Source organism: Amblyomma americanum, chromosome 1, assembly GCF_052857255.1.
Source record: "Amblyomma americanum isolate KBUSLIRL-KWMA chromosome 1, ASM5285725v1, whole genome shotgun sequence".
Taxonomy (NCBI): Eukaryota; Metazoa; Arthropoda; class Arachnida; order Ixodida; family Ixodidae; genus Amblyomma; species Amblyomma americanum.
Window position 1 is genome coordinate 82,554,570 of NC_135497.1, and position 18,727 is coordinate 82,573,296.

Consider the following 18,727-nt stretch of genomic DNA (forward strand, 5'->3'; position numbering starts at 1 on the left):
ATATAAACAGAAGGAAGGCCTGTATCGTGTCCGTTTCTAACCCTTCGCGCTCAGTATCACTTCCATGATGAAGAAATGTATATTTGGTGCATCAGGTGCCCCCGCGTTAGCCCAAACCAAGCCCACCTTCTAAATCATGCATTTTTGCGACCTTTTCTGTTTCACTAAAACATAAAATGTCTCATTAAAATATGGCTTCCAGGTGTTACCTCGGAGTGAAAGCTATATGGCTAGATGCGCAGACTTCAGACCGAAAGGTTGCCGCCTTAGCTTGTCTCCGAATGAAAGGGAGCGTAGGCTATGAAAGCCTGGAAACTACACCTGAACAGGTGTTCAGTGAATTAGAGCTTCACGGAAAGGTCACCAAGGTGATAGCGGACAGTGGATCGAACTTCTTGAAAGCTTTTAGGTAAGTTAAAGCATTTTTCCCCCTCTGTGAATTACTGAGTTCTGGTAAACATCGCTAAACATAGTCTTCACGCTGCACAGGCTCTACGGTCAAGATGAAGGAGACGATGAAGGCGAGCAGAACTGCGAGCCCGTAAATTTATGTCCGCTCATCGACAGCGTGGAGAAAAGCAAACACCGGCTTCCACCACATCATCGGTGTTCTGCGCACACCATGAACCTAATTGCAAGTGTTGACGCAGCGAGGGCGGATTCTGTTGACGCGGATTACGCTAGGATAAAACAGAGTGTGTTCAGTAAGTGCCAGAAACTCTGGAATAAGCAAGGACAGTCGTCGCAAGCAGCTGATCTGATTAAGACCCATTGCGGGATCTATTTGCCACACCCGGCTGTTACAAGATGGAGTTCAACATTTAGGGCTGTGGACGCTATCAATTCCTTGCTAGAAAGAAGGCAGGACTTGGAATTTATTTTCTCCAAGCTAGGAATTATCAGGTTGCAGAAACCTCACGAGCCCAAGTTCATAGCGGAATACTGCAAGGTATGTAGCTTCTAGGTATAATTCTCGCGGCTTATAGTTCAACATCCGGTTTTTACACTGCACGTCATGAAGCCCGTGTGCTGTGCCTTGGACGTCCTGCAAGGTAACAACTACAGCGGTTACCTACTTCCGGCGCTCGATGTTGTCATCAAAAAGATTGAGCACGAAAAAATCTCTGGACTGCACTTCTGCGGGCCTCTAGCTCAGTGTGTTTTGGATGGCATCCGCAAGAGGAAAGTTTTTCAACACACGCCATAGGCTTATTATGAAAAAATGGACTTCTTATATATTGCCACACTGCTCACATTTTGCGGGCGCCGCCATGCGGCCGAGCGGCATGACTTGGCTCGTGACGGAGCGAGGGAGACGGCGCTTTCGCTCCGGTGCATGCTGCTAGTCTGCTTAGCCGTGCGATTAGAAGCCCCTTTTCGAGTCGCACTAGATTTGTTGGTGACAATATCTAAATGTTGAAGCCGGTGAGAAGAGCTGCGCGCTCATGTTGAGAACTTCATGCAAACATGATTCGCATATTCAAATGTTTTATATTTTCACATTTCCCCTTATTGCTTTTCTGTTTGTAGCAAACGTATTTCGTGCGGTCGAGGATTATCACTTAATTTAACTTCATCTGCTGAAGGTAGTGTACGATGTCGCAAGATACAGCGGGTATCATTTACAAATGTTTATAGCTATTCGACAACTTCCCAGTCACCTTGTTGATAAAAGCAACTTTGCTGATGCGAGTTTTTGCTGACGCAGATTCAACACTGTTATGAATCAGAAGTATCTGCTGGTTGCGGCTACCTTGCTACCGAGGTTCAAGTTGTCGTGGATTGACGATGAAGCGAAGCGAAGTGCTGTCCTCGAGACCGTCAAAAGCGAGCTGTCGAGATTTTCTCGGCTTGCGGGCACCCAGACAGCGACCAGCCACAGCTCCAGCACAACAGAGGATAACTTCTTTGGGAACTACTTGACATCGTCGTCAAGTGAAGATGAATAACCATCTCGGTACCTTTTGGTGCCGCGTAACTTAGCGCTGAGTGGGCTCAAGGAAAACTTTCTACTCGTTCACCAGCTCTTCTTGAAAGTGAATACAGGAGTGCATCCAGTGCACCCGTCGAGTGCCTATTTAGCGCAGGTGCAGACGTATGCACTAAGAAGCTAGGCAAGCTGTCCGATGACAGCTTTGAAATACAGCTGTTGCTTAATTTCAACAGCAAGTCGTAGTTATTAGAAAGTTGCCGCTGTTCATCAACATTGTTTTCAAAATAAATTTTTCTTCTTTCTATTTGCCACTGCGGCTACATTTCTGGTTATTGAGTTCCTGAGCGAGCGAGGCTGACCTGGAACACCTTAACATCAACACTCGCATTTTTGCGATAATTATACAGTTTGAAGTGAAAAAATTATTTATGTTCTCAAATATATTTTTTCCGGAACTATGCCACTGAAGCATTCCTTTATTGCTACACAATTTGCGCGAATATTTTGTTAGCAGAACAGCAACAGAATTACTGTAAATTTGTCAGTTCAGCTATGTTTTCTTTGTGAACTTAGAATAATGTGAAATATGAGCTTTATAAAATAATTGCCTTGAGTTCCTGAAGCGAAGACGCCTTGATTAAAATTTATCACCGTGGAGTAACGGCAAAATAACTTGTGATACTTTTTTTCGGTAACGGTAACGCGTTACCTTTGTTTTTAGGCAACGTAGGGCGGTAACGCGTTCTTTTTTATTAGTGTAACGAGTAAAGTATTTAGTTACCTTTTTTCGGTAACGCCTACAACACTGTCAAGAATCACCGCGATTAAATAGTTTGTGCGATACAAGATACTGCTTCCCACTGCAACTCATTTGGCATGATTATGCGCTAGCTTCTAATTACGCCTGTATACAGTTTCATAAAGAAAACGGCATGGCTCCGCATGCACGAGCCCTCAACCAACGTTCTTAAAGAGTTTCAGTTTCGCAGCTCCTCTCGGGAGGTGGCTAAAGTGGCGGTCGCGGGAACTAGTGGCGTTGCAGTCGAGCTTTCCTACATTGTCTGCTGCCGCAGGAGTTTCGCTCGCTGTAGTTACGGCAGGCTAGTCAGATTTTCGAGCTTGTTTTTAATGTGATGGTGCTGTTATAGTGTTGTGAAAACGTGTTTGTGGTCAAATATGTGCACTTGGTGACATCAAGCGTGAGGTAAACATGTCATCCTGCTTTGCGCCCGGCTGCACAAGTGGCAATAGAAACGATGCCACCGGGCATCATTTTTTTCAAACGGCCTCGCGATGAAAGCGAATTTAAAAGGTGAGAGCAGATATTGCATCGCAAAGACAGGAGGCTCTCTCACACGTCTAAGATATGTGAGCGTCATTTTGAGCATGAAGATATTATCAAGGAGCACAAGCACGTTGTGAACGGGCGAGAGGTCTGAATTCCCAGTGGGCACTGGGCGCTAGTGCCCGCTGTTGTCGTCGAAGAAGATGGTAGCTGCTTCGCGAACGGCTACAACAAGCAGCACAAGCAGCTGTTCAAAACTTTAGCTTCGGTCATTGACCTTGAAAAGGTTCTGATGGAAACAGATGGCTGAAATATCTGTGCAGGGGTAAATACAAAGCTTGATGAACAGCCGACGAAGTCGGAAGCTGTTGAACAGCCAACGAAGTCGGAAGCTGTTCATCACAAACACTTATTTTTCGAAGCAGCTAATCTGCGCGTTGCTTGCGTTTGCGAAGGCAGGTGCGCGCGAGGAAGAAAACGGCAGCACCTATAAGAAGGGCCAGAAGCTGCAGAACTTGAAGAGGAAAGCTTGTCGAGCAACTGCCGCGCGGGAGAAAAAACAGAGCGAGGTCGTGGCACTGAAAGCAGCGCTCTCAAAGATTACAGATCAAGGAATTGAAACAACACTGGTTCACCTCCCACCTTTGCAGCGACCAGCGTTCATGACAGCATTAAAGCAGCTAAAAATCAGTCAGCATGTGGCATTCGCTACAATGCTGAGTGGTTGTTAAACTGTATAATGCTGAGGATAGCCAGCCAACAACCTTATACAGGCTTATTTTAGACCTGAAAGTGATGCCTCTGCCCTCTATGAGTCTTCTAACTCAAGCCCTTAAAGCCATACCTTGCATGTTTGTGTTCAACTCCATTTGTTTAGAACCAATAGAAAGGCAATTAGTTTCGAGAATGGGTGGCCAGGGATCTGGCACTCTGATCTTAGATGAAATAAAACTGCGCCAGGCGTACAACTTCAGCAAGCCGACATATAAGATAGACGGCTTTGCCGATTACGGTGACATTTTAGAAGGAAGCACAGAGCTGGCGGACCATGCTCTTGTTATGTTATGGGAGCAATCTATAGCGATCGACCTTTGCCACGAAAGGAGCTGCACCTGGAAACATATTGCCGCAACTTGTGTTGGAGGCAGTTATCCAACTGCACAAGTATGGAGCGACTGTCATATCGGTGGTCAGCGATGTGGGGCAGGAAATAATCGTTCAATGTGGCAGCCCATGGGAATCAGTGAAAACATTGCATCCCCTTGTCACAAGATTTAACATCCTTGTCTACCTGAGGGGAAGTACCTTCAATTTATGTGCGACATTCCTCACGTCGTCAAATGTGTGGGGAACGATCTCCTCAAGCACAGATATGGCCAGGTATGCATGAAGTAACACACTGCCATTAATAATACGTCATTTGAAGTAGAGAAGACAATTTTTTAGTTGAATGTTTTTTTTATTCGAAGTGGTGCGCAAGACACCAGTATACATGAGCCATGACATGGCACTCACTTGCGCCAGCTCAATAATCTGTTAGGTTTTTTTCTCTCATGCTGTTTCGGTTTCATTTCAACATCCGAACAAACAGACGATTTGAGGTCACGTGAGTCATGCAAAAACTACGATATAATCGCTGCTTTTTCATTTTTTGGATTCCAACCCTTGAGAAGGCTTGCGTAAAAGTTTATGTGAATTAATAGACGACGGTAACGACCATACTGCAGTTTTTCTATGCCTGGACCTCAACGCGTATGTTACGTCACAGCCGCCGTTCTGCTGTTGAAAACGAAAACCGAAACTACATCTTGTTGGCGCAATCCACGCGGCTGTCCATGTTTTCTAATGTGCAGCATATGCAGCACATCATACCAAGCAAGTAACTCAAGAATAAGGTTTGGGGTCATTGCACTTTTAAGGTAATGGGATTAAAATTTGTATTTGCGACTTATTTCTTTAGCTATATTTCCAGGCTGGAGACTACAATATTGAATTCAGTCACTATCAGCTGCTCTTCGAGACGGAGAGGAAGAAACACCTAGAGGTCGTCTATAAACTGACGGCAGCTCATGTGCAACTGACGGACCTGCAGAGAATGAACGTGCGGCTTGCAGTGTACGTGGGGCGTACACCAGACGTGTACACCCCACAGATAAATTAAAACAGATACAGATAAATTAAAAATTGCTAGTTTCCGTCATACACAAGGGAGGTGACAGAAATGTATAAATAATTATAGGCCAATTTCGGTCCTACCAATCCTCTCGAAAGTAGTTGAACAAGTTACAAACATCAGACTACTAAACTTCTGCAAGCGGAACGATATCATCGCCAAGCAGCAATATTCATTCCAGAAAGTGAAATCTACTGAAATGGCGCTAATAAAAATTAAGGACAAGGTAATAGACAATTTTGAGCAGAAAATATATAAAATAGGCGTTTTTCTAGACTTTAAAAAGGCATTCGACACCATTAGGCACCCTATTTTACTGTACAAGTTATATAATTATGGCATTAGAGGAACGGCTCTCACATTATAAAGAATTACCTCTTAAATCGTCCCCAGTACACGAATATTACGAATGCAATGTCCAGCTTAGGTCAAATACATTATAGAATTCCACAAGGATCAACTCTTGGGCCGCTGTTGTTTCTGCTTTTTATAAATGATATCATCAACGTGCCGTCTACACCAGAATTAATACTGTACGCTGATAATACCAATGTATTAATCTGCGGGCAAGATCTAGAAGTCCCCCAAGTAGAAACCAATGTACGGCTGGAAAATTTGTCGACGTGGCTCCCCGGTAATGAACTGGAGTTAAACACTAAAAAAACTAAGTACATTATATTCCGCGCTCGTAACAAATGTATAAAACAAGAAATACTTATCCAATTTCGCGATGAATCTATCTAACGTGTAATATCACATAAATTTCTTGGTGTCCTATTTCACGAACATCTAGACTGGTCACCTCACATTGAAAAAGTTCACATTAATATCTCTAGGTCCATTGGTATCATGTATAAAATAAAGGACCCTTTGCCTATCTGGGTAAAGAAACTACACGACACACTGGTACATTCGCGTTTCCACTATTGTCTTCTTGCCTGGGGCACAGCACCTAAAACAAGCATAGAAAACATATGCTTATTTCAAAAGAAATTTTTGAACCTAATAGGTAATGCACCATACCTTAGCCACACGGCCCCATTGTTTAGAAAACACCAACTGCTTACACTGTGGAATGTTATTAACAAAAGAAAGTTAGCTACTTACGTACAAATGCATTCCAATCCTACCGCTTTTTGTCATCAGTACATAACGAAAACACACACCTACAACACCTGGCACATATGTTATAATAAGGAAAAAATACGTGCAAACTACGGCACCCAGAACCTTAGCTACAGAATTTCCAGTTTTTTAAATGATCACCATCCTGCTGTAAGCATTATTCAGGAAAGTCAATCATTAAAAGCTTTCAAAATAGCATCACTATGTATCTGTTGTTACGGCAGGCATGACCACTCTTTTCGTTTTTACTCCGTTGTTTCTCACAGTATTTGTCCAACTGTTGTACATAAATGTTCAATATAAAATAACACCAGTTTCAATGTTAAGCAACCACTTTTATTTCCATCTCGTTTAGTGTTTATTTTATGCGCTGAATGTCTTGTGCTCTCGAACGGGAGCAAGAAGGGCGCCGACTCTGTCCAGCATTCATTTGCCCTTTGGTCTGCGCCCTAGGCAACTGCACCGTACGTTGTCTGAATTAACTCTTTGACTCACTGGCCAGTTCCTAATGTAATATCCAGCGGCCGTCCTCTGTACTTTTCTGGCCAACAATGTTTATGCACATGCGTGCGAGATTTTTCTTTCAACAGAACGTCGCGTGACGCTGAAATATCGTATTTTAAAGGCACCCAGAAAGGGGGTCTGAATAAAGGTGCGATATGTCTGGGATGTTAAAAGACGATGGTTCATAATTATCCCCCAGCAAGAATTACTTTAATGCGTTTTGTGGAAGCTGAGTTATACGCAGACAAAATTTGAACTTCCAATTCTTCGCGCCTTTCCCTCTCCTCTCGCACGCTAAAACGGCGGCGCTCCTCCGCCGGCCCCACTCACTCGGCCCCTCCCCTACCTCCGCCGGCTGCGGCGCGCGCGGAGTGGCCACGGCCGCGGTAGCACGTGACGTCTGAAAGAATTTGGCGCTGTAAACCAATGATAACCCCCGGCTGCAGACGTCATTCGCAAGACGTGACGTCGTCTGCCAGGTTTTCCCGGAACCGCGCGTCGCGGCGAGGTGCGAAAGCGGGAATTTTAAAATATTTATTGTAAATTTCCCTCTCGCTTTTGAGGTCTCGTACGTGGCATGGACTCTTTGGTGGCCTGTACTCTACATAGTGCAGGCATTTTAAAGCCAAGCTCAAACACCCCTTTCTGTGGCCCTTTAGCAAGTTTTCATTGCCCTTCCCACTGTCCTAAAAAAAGAACCTGAAAAATTGGTGCGCTGTAGATTTTGTTTCAGCCACCGTATCAAGCACACTTCGGATCGCCATGGACATCTATGTCGGTTGGCGCCGTTTGAAAGCCGAGCCGGTGCTGTAGCGGCTGTTGTGGCTGTAATGCGTGCGCCTCACTTTTTCTCGGCCAATAAGTCTGCTGATTAGCAAGGCAGCTTTTGACACTGACTGCAAATCAAGCACCTCGGCAGATGCGAGCCGCTGGAAACGAAACATGTGAGTACGCCTTCATTACCGGGCTACGCTGCAACTTGCGTGTTGAAATCGGACGTGCTATCATGGCTAAATCTTGGAGCAAGGATGAATGAGATTGTTTCTTTGTGTGCATGCATTAGCAAATATAAATATAGCGATTCAAATGCTACATGAAAGATCCGGGAATCGCCGATGCTTCTTGATTATTCAAGTGTTGGCGCGCTGAAGGAAAGCAGGCTGGTCACCTTTATGAGCCTTTGCTTTGAAAATCGGCCTGCTTTTATCTTGGTTCTTTGGGCATTGAAATGATATGAGCTTCGAATTTCTGGTCTCCTGCTCTCTAACCCCGAGCTCTATCCTCGTTTATCGTCTCCTTTTTTCGTTAGCAAGGGCAGGGTGTTCGTTACTTATATGATCAGAAATATTAAATTCTGTGGGTCCAAGTGTCCCGAAGAGACACATGGGCATTGAGGGACGCCATATTGGAGGGCTTAGGATTAATTTAGACCACCTGGGGCCGTATTACGGAACGTGGTTCTTCAAAGCAATGCACCAACTAGCCCCACAAAAAGTCCTTCTAAAGCACCACTGAGGAAGGCTGGATAAGCTGTACGATGCGCTCCCAAGCCATGCACTTATCAGATACTACTCTTATCAGGAATCCGTTCAGTTCCTCAGTTGAACAGGTGACCCATTTAGCTTCCGCTACAATTTTAAGCATCTGGCGATGATACACACAAGACTGTACATAACAAGGCCAGACAAGGGTGTACAGGAGACATGGTTACTTTAAATGTTTGCTACTATAGTTCGCTTCCCTCCATCTCAAAGGACAGCAAGTATGAGAGGTTTAAATGTGCACAGAGGATTCATACCAGATACTTAAAAGCTATCAAAGAACCAGATGTGTATAATGATAGTAAAACCTGTTTTTTCTTTATTTTGTGCAAAAATATTTTGCTCTAATCAACCTCTTTGACCCCTTGGGAAAACTAGCCAGCAACATATCTTATTAAATGCAGGTGTAGTTGCATGCACGGAGGGTTGTTTAAAAGAAGAGCTTCCTAACATTATAATAAGTTATGGAGCAAGAGTTTTATTTATTGCTAAATTTGCGCAAGCTTCATTTGCAGGAAGAACAAAAGTTTTAACCTGACCAGCTTATTAGTGGCTGTGCGTTTTCTTGCATTTTTGTATAAACAAATTGGCGAGGTCTGCAGTGTTTTTCTTTGCTTCCTTGGGAGTCTTTTTTTTTGCAAGGTAGTATTCATTTATGTAGCAAAATTTTTCCATTCAATATTTTTTTTGTTAAAATGCCCGCGTGCTGCCTTTCAGCAGATAACCGGACTGACTTTTCCAGTGCTTGTTCCGTTCCTTTATTCCTTGTTTACTTAATGAAATTAGTGTGAGCACAGCTAATTTTTTAAATCAAGAAAATGTGGTTTTGGGGTCAAACAAAACAAACTGAAGAACTTGTAGTCAATCTGCACAAACCAGGAAGTGCAAGCTGTCTCAGCAAAAAGTTTTGCGATAGAGGAAGCCAGAAAACATGCAGTCAAAGCCTTTCGCGTGAAAACTTAAAAGCGAAGCCCTGCATTTGCGGTGCTTGACTTTTGTGTGCAGTGTTAGGAATAAGAATTAAAGAGTTTATTTTCCGGGCGGTGTGATTATGATGCAGTATCATAGTAATCCTCCCTTGTGGCTGTGATTTTGTTTATTGTGCTCGTACCTTTTCTACCTTCTAAGTTTCCCTTCCATTCACTTAGCCAGTGTGGTGGATTTGGTAAAATTTTGTGTTCCTCTTTTATGTGTTTACGGGTGCATACCTTTAAACCAATACATTCTTTCATTGCAGGTGAATTTGCTTGTCCAGCTTGGAGGAAAAATGCAAGCTCAGTCACCGAGCACATACTTAGTGATATCTGCTAGCACCAGATATTTCGTGGGTCTAAAAGAAAACCAAGTTCAGTTGTTCAGGCTTGGAAACTGGCAGATCAATTATAGGTAAGCCAAATACTGTGTAATTAATAAAAAATCCTACTGTGAAGCACCTAACTAAACATGTAAAACGGTACTACACCTCAGTATATGCTGCGAGTTAACACTATGGAAGAGAATTGTTCCCGTGCCTTTCTCCCCTTCGTCTGGACTTTTCTGCTGACTGCATTTGGGAAAGGCACTATAGGGCCACTTATTTTGCCATAACTTTGTAGTTATCTAGTCTCTCAAAGCACAAACACTCTATATCTTCCTTTGCTTTTTGCACTTTCGTACTTGTAAGTGTTAGAATATCTTCTTGTGTTCTGTCATTTTGGTAGTTGTTTTATTAATCTTATTTAGCTTAGCACACACTGGTGGTTTAGTTGGATGGACTATATGGCTACAGGTTGAAAATGCCTATGTAGTTTAGTTAAAACTGATCAGAGTCTGCCTCTTCGCCTTGTCTCAGGGCTGATAGTAGTTTCAGGACGTGATAACCCATTATTTAAGTCTGCATAGCCCATGTCACTTTAACATGTTAAACCCCATATATCACACAAGTTTATCAGCACCATTTTTTGTTATTGAATGTTAATCTTAAATATTCCTTACTGTAAGCATTCATCCTCTATCACTATTAATGCTGTAGCGCCTAGTAGAATGTATTTATACAGTTTAGGCTGAGTAATTTAACAAAATATGTCTCTTAATTTCAGCTGTTACAGGGCAGTTTCTGAAACAAAATATGACCACTGCTGGGGAACTTATTAAATCATAGCTGAAGCGCACACCGGAAAGGCTTCCTCAATGCCAAAGGTATGGAATATATCCAGCATTTCATCGGCCTGAGTGAAAGAAGTTTTACCACAAATCACAAACAGTAGCAGCCATTTTTTGTTTTAATGCTGAAACCTCACACTGGTGATCATTGCAGCCTGCTTTCATTTAAAGGTAACCAACTTTTCTGACTAAAAAGCCTTTCAGGGCTATCCCTGAGCATTGCTTTGTCGTGGTGTCACAATGCGTGCTTCTACTAAAAGCAATGGAACTTCGGAAGCTCCTTAAAGGGACACTGAGGAGAAATTGAAGTTGGCTTGTATCGATAGAATACCAGCTCCCGATCACAAAAACGCCGCTCTTACTGATAACAAAGCTCTTGTAAGGTAGAAAAAAGCAAGAACCAAAAGACAGGTATCGCCGCCACAGGCCAAACTCGCAAGTACAAGCGAGGTGACGTCGTAGGACAAGAGACGCCACCTTGGAGGAATTTTCCTTCCTACATGGGGTGCGAATCTCTGAAGCTGACAAAGGAAGATTGCGCGGTTCAATATTGAAGTAAGTTTTGTTTTAAAACCGATAGTGCACTTTTATCACACAAAGAATGCAGACAAAAGGCAACCTGAATGTTGCAAGCAAAGAAAACCGATGCTTGGCGGCACCACAGGTGGCCAGGAGAGTTTCGATTTGTTAAGGCGCTTCGCGTCTATGAGCTTTGCGTGCCCCGTGGTTTTGTTTTTGACGCGCCTCGATTTACAAGCGCCCAACAGCAGAGGAACTCCAAGTGCCGCTTCAAGTGCTAGTTAACCTTTGAAGGAGCCTGTTAAGGCTTGTCAGATGATCGCCACGGGCGATGAAAAACTATGATGGCACGATGGTCGGTAATCGTACAAGGCAGCACTTGTGTCTTCGCACGCTCGCCCGGCGAAACATTCCCAGCTGTGCCGGTCAACTTCAAACACGTAACGGAAATTGTTTATTAGGGACGGGAGACAAGGTACAAGGCAGTTCAGAAAAATTGCTGATGGCATAGCTCTGTTAGGCCAGGATATACGTAGCGAAAGCGCGGAAATTTCAGCATCGGAAGAGTGCATTCACTAGATGCGTCTTTATTGGTAATTGCTAGTTGAGCTGTCGGGGCAGAGTGGTAACGTCTCCGCCTCAAACGCCGAAGGCTCTGTTTCGATTCCGAACCTCGGCACAGGATTTTTTTTTATTCAGTGAGTGGACGGGGGGCTTCAGTGGCTCCAATAGATGTCGCCACCGAATACGTTGGTTAGCGGTTAAGCGCAGGCTCTGTTAAGGCGCGTTTATGCTCCGGCGTAACACGCGCGCGCGCGCTGCACGGCGACGTCAAGTCGGCCAAAGCGAGACCCTATATACTGCGCTCGACCGCCGACGCGTTCGGCGGCATCGGCGCACTCTGACCGCACTGGCGGGGAGACTTCGAGCATGTCTCTATTTCGCGCCGAGTGCGCCAGCCGCCGCCGGCCCAGCCAGACTGATTCGGCTCCGCGGCGAGATTCGCTTTGTGACGTAATTCAATAACTTCGGCAGTTGGGCGGAGCTGTTCTTTTCGAGCTCTCGGCTAATTTGATCCATTCACGGTACACATCTGAAGGTACATGCAAGTGGACGAGAGAGCCCGATCCAGGGGACCCTTTGGATCTAGCGGAAGCCGTTGAAGCATCGTGCGTCGGCTTTAGTTTCAAGGCGCCCACTTTAAACGCGACCGCCCTTAAACACCTATCCGTTTTTTGTGGCAATAAAATAAATAAATAACTTGGCCCTTGCAACCGTGGGCGACCTCGACGCCGCCTGCTGCCCCCTGCAACCGCGCCGTTCAAGGAATCCCAATCCATTGGCCCCAAAGCCCCGGCCAGCTTCCGATGGGCGCAAGCGCAACACGCTGACCTTGTCCTGGCGCCTCGCGACTCCCCGCACTGGGATTATGATATTTAGTTTGCAACGGCTGCTCTCCGAGGAAGAGGGAAACGACCCGCCGGCGCCTAACCTAACCGTGCTCCCTCAAAAGCATCGCACGCTCTGTGGGGCTGAGCTCGCTGAAATTCAGGCCGGAGATTTTGCGAGAACTACGTCGTCGGGTTCGGGAACGGGATCCATCGTAACGCTGGCAAGACGCCGGTGCAAACGTAAACGAAGCGACGGCAGCGACCCCCGATAGATGCCTTCAACGTGCGGCGGCGGTAGCTTTAATTTCGGCAGCTGCTAGACCGCACCGCAAGCCACAAGAAATCACGGAATCTGCGTTTACGTCACGTTTCACGTCACTCCGTCTTACGACGTCATAAGAGTTCTCCGTGACGTCAAAACAGTTCTCGAGTTTGAATCGGAGCGGCGGGAAAAACTTTTTCAACTTCGAATCCAAATTTCTTTGAAATGCATCTTTCGCTCCCGGACAAGCGGCAACAAAGCCATGAAATGCCGAACTATCAGATTTTGCTAACGAAAAAAATCCGATAGAGTTCTCCTCAGTGTCTCTTTAAGCGGGGGAAAGATTCCGCAGTTTCCGAGAGACATCCGTTTTTTTTTTTCATGGGGTCAACGAAGGGTCAAACGACAGGCCCAAGCAGTGTGAGGCAACGTTCTCTGTTCATTATAGACACGCAAGCTTACACTGCAAAATGAAACCTTGTCTTTCTCTTCCAAATGCAATTAACTAGGAGACCTGTCCAAAACCATTTCAGCTTGTTATCTGGGTACCCCCAACCTTTATTTAATTGCGTGTAACTCCAGCCCTTCTTCACCTTTGTCATTGCAGCCGCTATTGTTTCTCAAGTATCATGCACCATCTTGATATTAGCAGTTTTTAATTCAAGTATTCTGCAGGGTTTGAAGGACCTATTTAATTGAAAATGAGAACACGTGCACAGGGTGGAAAGCGCGTGATCTGCCAGGAAACACTGAGGCGGCCCCGAGAAGCGCCTTTATTAAGGTTGACAGCCGTTTTGTGCCTTTTAACTTGGCAGCGACGACACAGCGTGTGCGACGTCCCCGTGGTTTTGCCCCAGCTGTCAAAGCAATCCTCGGACACGACCATGACCTTCGACATCTGATGTTTTTATTTAAAAAAACAGGGACCAAAGTCGTGCTGCATGCAGTGCGATCGCCATGTGGTTCCACTGACGGCGAACAATCATCCACCTAGCCCGGCTATTTGGACGGATTCAGGAAACAACTGAAAAGAACAAAAGTAACGAGCAAACAAAGGTGCGCTACATTCAAGTAGAACGCAAAGAAACGAAGGCGCGCTGCGCTGGGCTAATGCTGTACCGAGGTCTAATATGTAAATTTTCACGGCTGGCGTCGATTTCTACAAAGCGCGAGTAGTCGCTACCGAAATAAAGGCGCACTGGAGCTGGGTAAGTCTGTAGCTACAAGCACGAGTTTTTTGTCTCTACCGCCGATTTCCACACCGTGCGATCGTCATAACTTTTCTTGGACTTGCTGTTGAAGCTGATAGCGATCATAAAATTAAGGGCACCGACTGTAGTGGCAGAGGCTTGCCATTGAAAGGAACAAAGCCGTGCACTTTGTCAACACGGCAACGAGGCTTAGCGCGAGTTTTAGAGCCGACTTGGACAAAGCGCGAGACGGCGCACGCTTCTAACGCATGCCAACGCAAAGGAACAAAGGCGCGCTGCGCTGGGCTAATGCTGTAGAGGTCTAATATGTAAATTTTCACTGCTGCCGTCGATTTCGACAAAGCGCGAGAAGTGTCTAAGGAATTAAACAAAGCTGCACTGCACTGGGTGAATGCTGTATACCTAGGCCAAGCGCGATTTCCACAATGCGCGAGTCGGAACTTCTGGACTTACCGTTGAAGCTGATAGCGATCCAAAAGGGCCAATTGTAGTGGCCGAATCATCGCGGCCACTTTTACCCTGGACTTGCCACTGCAAATGAACAAAGGCGCACTGCACTCTGCTAACCCTGCAACAAGGCCTAGCGCTAGTTTTGTTGCCTGGCGCTGATTTCGACAAAGAGCGGGAACACGGCCACGAAACAGGACGCCCGTGATCTGCCAGGAAACAATGAGGTGGCCCTAAAAAAGGTCGTTTACTGGAGCACTTCAACGTCGACCTGCAGCGGCGTGGCGGCGCGGTGAGCCCCTAAAAAGGGTCGTTTGCAGGAGCACTTCAAAATCGACCTGCAGCGGCGTGGCGGCGCGGTGAGCCCCTAAAAAGGGTCGTTTGCAGGAGCACTTCAAAGTCGACCTGCAGAGGCGTGGCGGCGCGGTGGGCCCCTAAAAAGGGTCGTTTTGCACTTCAAAGTCGACCTGCAGCGGCGTGGCGGCGCGGTGAGCCCCTAAAAAGGGTCGTTTGCAGGAGCACTTCAAAGTCGACCTGCAGCGGCGTGGCGGCGCGGTGGGCCCCTAAAAAGGGTCGTTTTGCACTTCAAAGTCGACCTGCAGCGGCGTGGCGGCGCGGTGAGCCCCTAAAAACGGTCGTTTGCAGGAGCATTTCAAAGTCGACCTGCAGCGGCGTGGCGGCGCGGTGGGCCCCTAAAAAGGGTCGTTTTGCACTTCAAAGTCGACCTGCAGCGGCGTGGCGGCGCGGTGAGCCCCTAAAAACGGTCGTTTGCAGGAGCATTTCAAAGTCGACCTGCAGCGGCGTGGCGGCGCGGTGAGCCCCTAAAAAGGGTCGTTTGACCATACACAAGGGTCGGGATGACACAAGGGTCGGGATGACCATACACCCGAGGAAATGCGAACTCGGCGTCGATCAAATGTGTTTTCTCGGTCACACGATTGGAAAGGGGACCCTTGGCCCGATGGAATCAACACTGGACAGGATCCGCCAAGCCCCACGACCGATAACCAAACGCCAAGTACGAGCCTTTTTGGGCCTAGCGGGGTACTATCGTGAATTCATCCCGAGTTACGCAACTATTGCCGCACCTCTGACAGACCTGACGAAAAAACTCGCACCAAACAGCGTTAGGTGGGGGGATCACGAAGAACAAGCCTTTAACAGCCTTAAACAACTGATCTCGGAGGCCCCCATCCTACAGGTTGCGGATTTCAGCAAGCCATTTGTACTCCGTACCGACGCCTCAGATCAAGGGGTTGGGGCAGTACTGTGGCAGGAAAAAGACGGACTTCTGCATCCCGTCGCGTACGCGAGTCGCAAGCTACTTCCCAGAGAGAAGGCGTACGCAGCAGTTGAGAAGGAGTGCTTGGCCATTGTATGGGCTATCAAGCGCTTCAATTTCTACCTCACGACAAACGATTCACCGTCCAGACAGATCATCAGTCACTGAAATATCTGAACGAGGCCCAGTTTATGAATTCACGGCTGCTTCGCTGGGCGCTGCTCCTACAGGAGTACGACTTCGGGGTCGAGAGCATGAAGGGAAAAGATAACGCCGGCGCAGACTACCTCAGCCGGGTGTGAATAGCCATGGGGTGAACTAAACGCGTTGCGACGGCCCAATTTCACCCTTAGCTGGAAATTTCTTTTTATTGTTATTTTGTGCATTGTTGGTAGTGTTTTGAAATGTTATGCAGCGCAAGATGTTTGCGTGTGGTCGTGTTTCAGTGTTGGACTGTTACGACCAAATGTGCACTGTCGAACTGTTTTGACTAACTGGGACGTGACTGCGTGAGGTGTGGCAGTGCGTGAGGCGTGTGTGGGTGCGCTCTCCTGCGAGCCTTCGTGGAAAACTGGTGATACGACGAGGTGGTGCGCGCTGTTGAAAGTGATGTGCGCGTCTTTCATCTGAGGTGGCTTGTCCGCCACGAGCGTGTGTGCATGCACGAAATTTGTGTTTTGTTTGTGAATGTTATTGAGAATATCATTCTTCTCGTGGGGGTTGTGTCACAAAGCTCATGCTTGCCCTGTCCAGCTTTGACCTTTGTTTCCCAGAAACATGTCGCGGAACAGCATCGACGACTTTTTCCCCCTCCCCGCGGGGGAACGGCATTCTCACCATAGCGCTGGAGGGGTGACTCAAAACTACTCCCCCCCCTCCTAGCATTGCTGCCATACAGGTGGCAAGCGCTTGCACGTGTTGGGAACAGCAGAAGCGGATTGAATGCTCCGGCACTGTTCGCGGCCCCCAATGACTCCTCGTGGGATTAAGGCATTGTGCCGAATTCTTTCGACATTCCTTCATGTGTTCTTTTTTTATTTTTGGGAGCTGCATTCTTCTGTGCGTGGCTCCTGAAGAGTCTTTTTTTCCTGTGTGTTTTTTTTCATTCTTTACCATGCGAAGGGGGCGACGGGAACGCCGCGCGCTAGCAGTTGGTCTGGAGATTTCGGTGCGTGCGGTCGTGAGTGAGGTCAGCCAGGGAAGTGGTCGGCAAGGAACCTAGGCGGAGATCTGACGCGTAGAGCGCGGCGACGGTAGTCCCGAAGACGCGAGGCCCAAGTTCGCCCGTATCCGCAAGCCCCACCAGCCCCGCGACGAGCAACCGCAGCCCGACGCTCCCTGCGACCGGACCTTGCCATTCCGCAGCTAAGCCATCGTTTCTCACCACTCACTTCAACTCTTTTATCTTTGTATTTTTGCTTTCTGTGCTTCTCGTGGTAATCCTTTGTACTGTATTTTCCGTCTCGTAACATTTTTGTATAGCAATCGCCCTGGTGTTTCTTTTTTTGTGTTAATTGTTGTGTTAACGTGTTCACTTGGTGCTTGTGGTATTTGCGTCACGTCAGCGTACGGCGCTACCTTGTCGGGCATATTGTAATACTTGGTTGTTGTTTGCCTAATTAAATTAATTCGCTACGGAACTTGCCTACGCCTCATGCCTCCAGTCAACGACTAATCAGGCGTGCCCCTATCGCCGGGCAGCAGTCGAATCACAATCTTTCGCACGCGGGGTGGAGAAGTTTGTCGCTCCTCCCCCTCCGAACTTACGGAGAGTGCAGTGGTGGGCAGGTTGGCCCGATTAATTGTAACTTCGGCGCCAACCAACACCACAGCCGCCCACGATATCTTGACATACAGAATATTTTGCTATAATCTTTCGTCGCGCAACAAGACTCCAGGGCTAGGAAAGAAAATAATTCCAGAAATCAAAAGTTTTCACCAAATCGACCAGTTTAACAAGGGGAGAACTAGGCCTGGCTGGTGCGTGATCATTCGGCTAAAAGCAGTGCGCGAGACAGATCGAGGAGTTCGGGGACACGACGATGTCCCCACTTTTCGCACTGCGCGACACGTACGTCCACAGACGGTGAGCGCACGTCTGCTCCGCCGAAACAACGCCAGCACTTCCCCTCACTACTGTCCCGAAGTAAAATCATTCCGGCTAGTGCATATTGTCAAAACTTATTTTATTCAATACCTAGCGTATAAATCAACGGCACAAACGCTTTCTACATGTTTACTAGTAACCATATATACAATACACAGTGCCAAACTATTTCTCTGAATATGCCGCACGTGGCCAACGCAAGCTCGTGTACTTCGAGAAATTACTAAGTTGGAAGCATCAAGCACTGCTGTGATTCGCAGAAACTGGAAACGCGCTTACAAGCCTTGAAAACCCGCGCTCAACACCACTCCGCGACGCCACTCCCTGGCCTTTTGCCTACCGCGAGCCCGCTAGCGACTGCAGCGCCACCTCGTTTGTTTGCAAACATGTAGGAGGTCTAGAGCTGCGAAACTGAAACTGTTTAAGAACTACCTATGTATTACGCCGGACACGAGTCTGCATTAAAAAGATATCCTTCCAGTGTCAACTAGAACTCACCTTGAATACCGCATCGCTTTACTGTGGCAACGTTAGCTGAAGGGAGCGGAATACTTATACGCTTGCTGCACAATTCCGAGGTTGGTAGAACTGTCTGGTGCCAGCCAGTCGCACTGGGTCGCACGGCATGCGCTTTTCTTTCCTTCCGCCATGGCCAGTCTACAGAGGCCAGTCTAGGACGGCTTAGCCACCCTAGCCAGTCGCCACATATTGGCTCGGCTAGGCTTCGGCCTTTGCTTCGAATTACGCAGTGTTCAAGCCAAGTAGCCAGGTATGTCACGTTATGTGCAACGCAACGTCCAAGATC

At 46.9% G+C, this 18,727-nt stretch overlaps 1 long non-coding RNA gene and 1 pseudogene across 1 annotated transcript; one reads left to right on the forward strand and one right to left on the reverse strand.

Moving 5' to 3' along the window:
• Nucleotides 1-281: 281 nt before the first annotated feature.
• Nucleotides 282-2,176, forward strand: LOC144109319 (uncharacterized; annotated as a pseudogene).
• Nucleotides 2,177-13,742: 11,566 nt separating this feature from the next.
• Nucleotides 13,743-18,631, reverse strand: LOC144133561 (uncharacterized). Its single transcript, XR_013315070.1, has 3 exons — nucleotides 18,421-18,631; nucleotides 14,540-14,617; nucleotides 13,743-13,899 (listed from the first exon to the last, which is right to left on the reverse strand). It is a non-coding gene; the product is annotated as an uncharacterized LOC144133561 (long non-coding RNA).
• Between the last annotated feature and the right edge of the window lie 96 nt (nucleotides 18,632-18,727).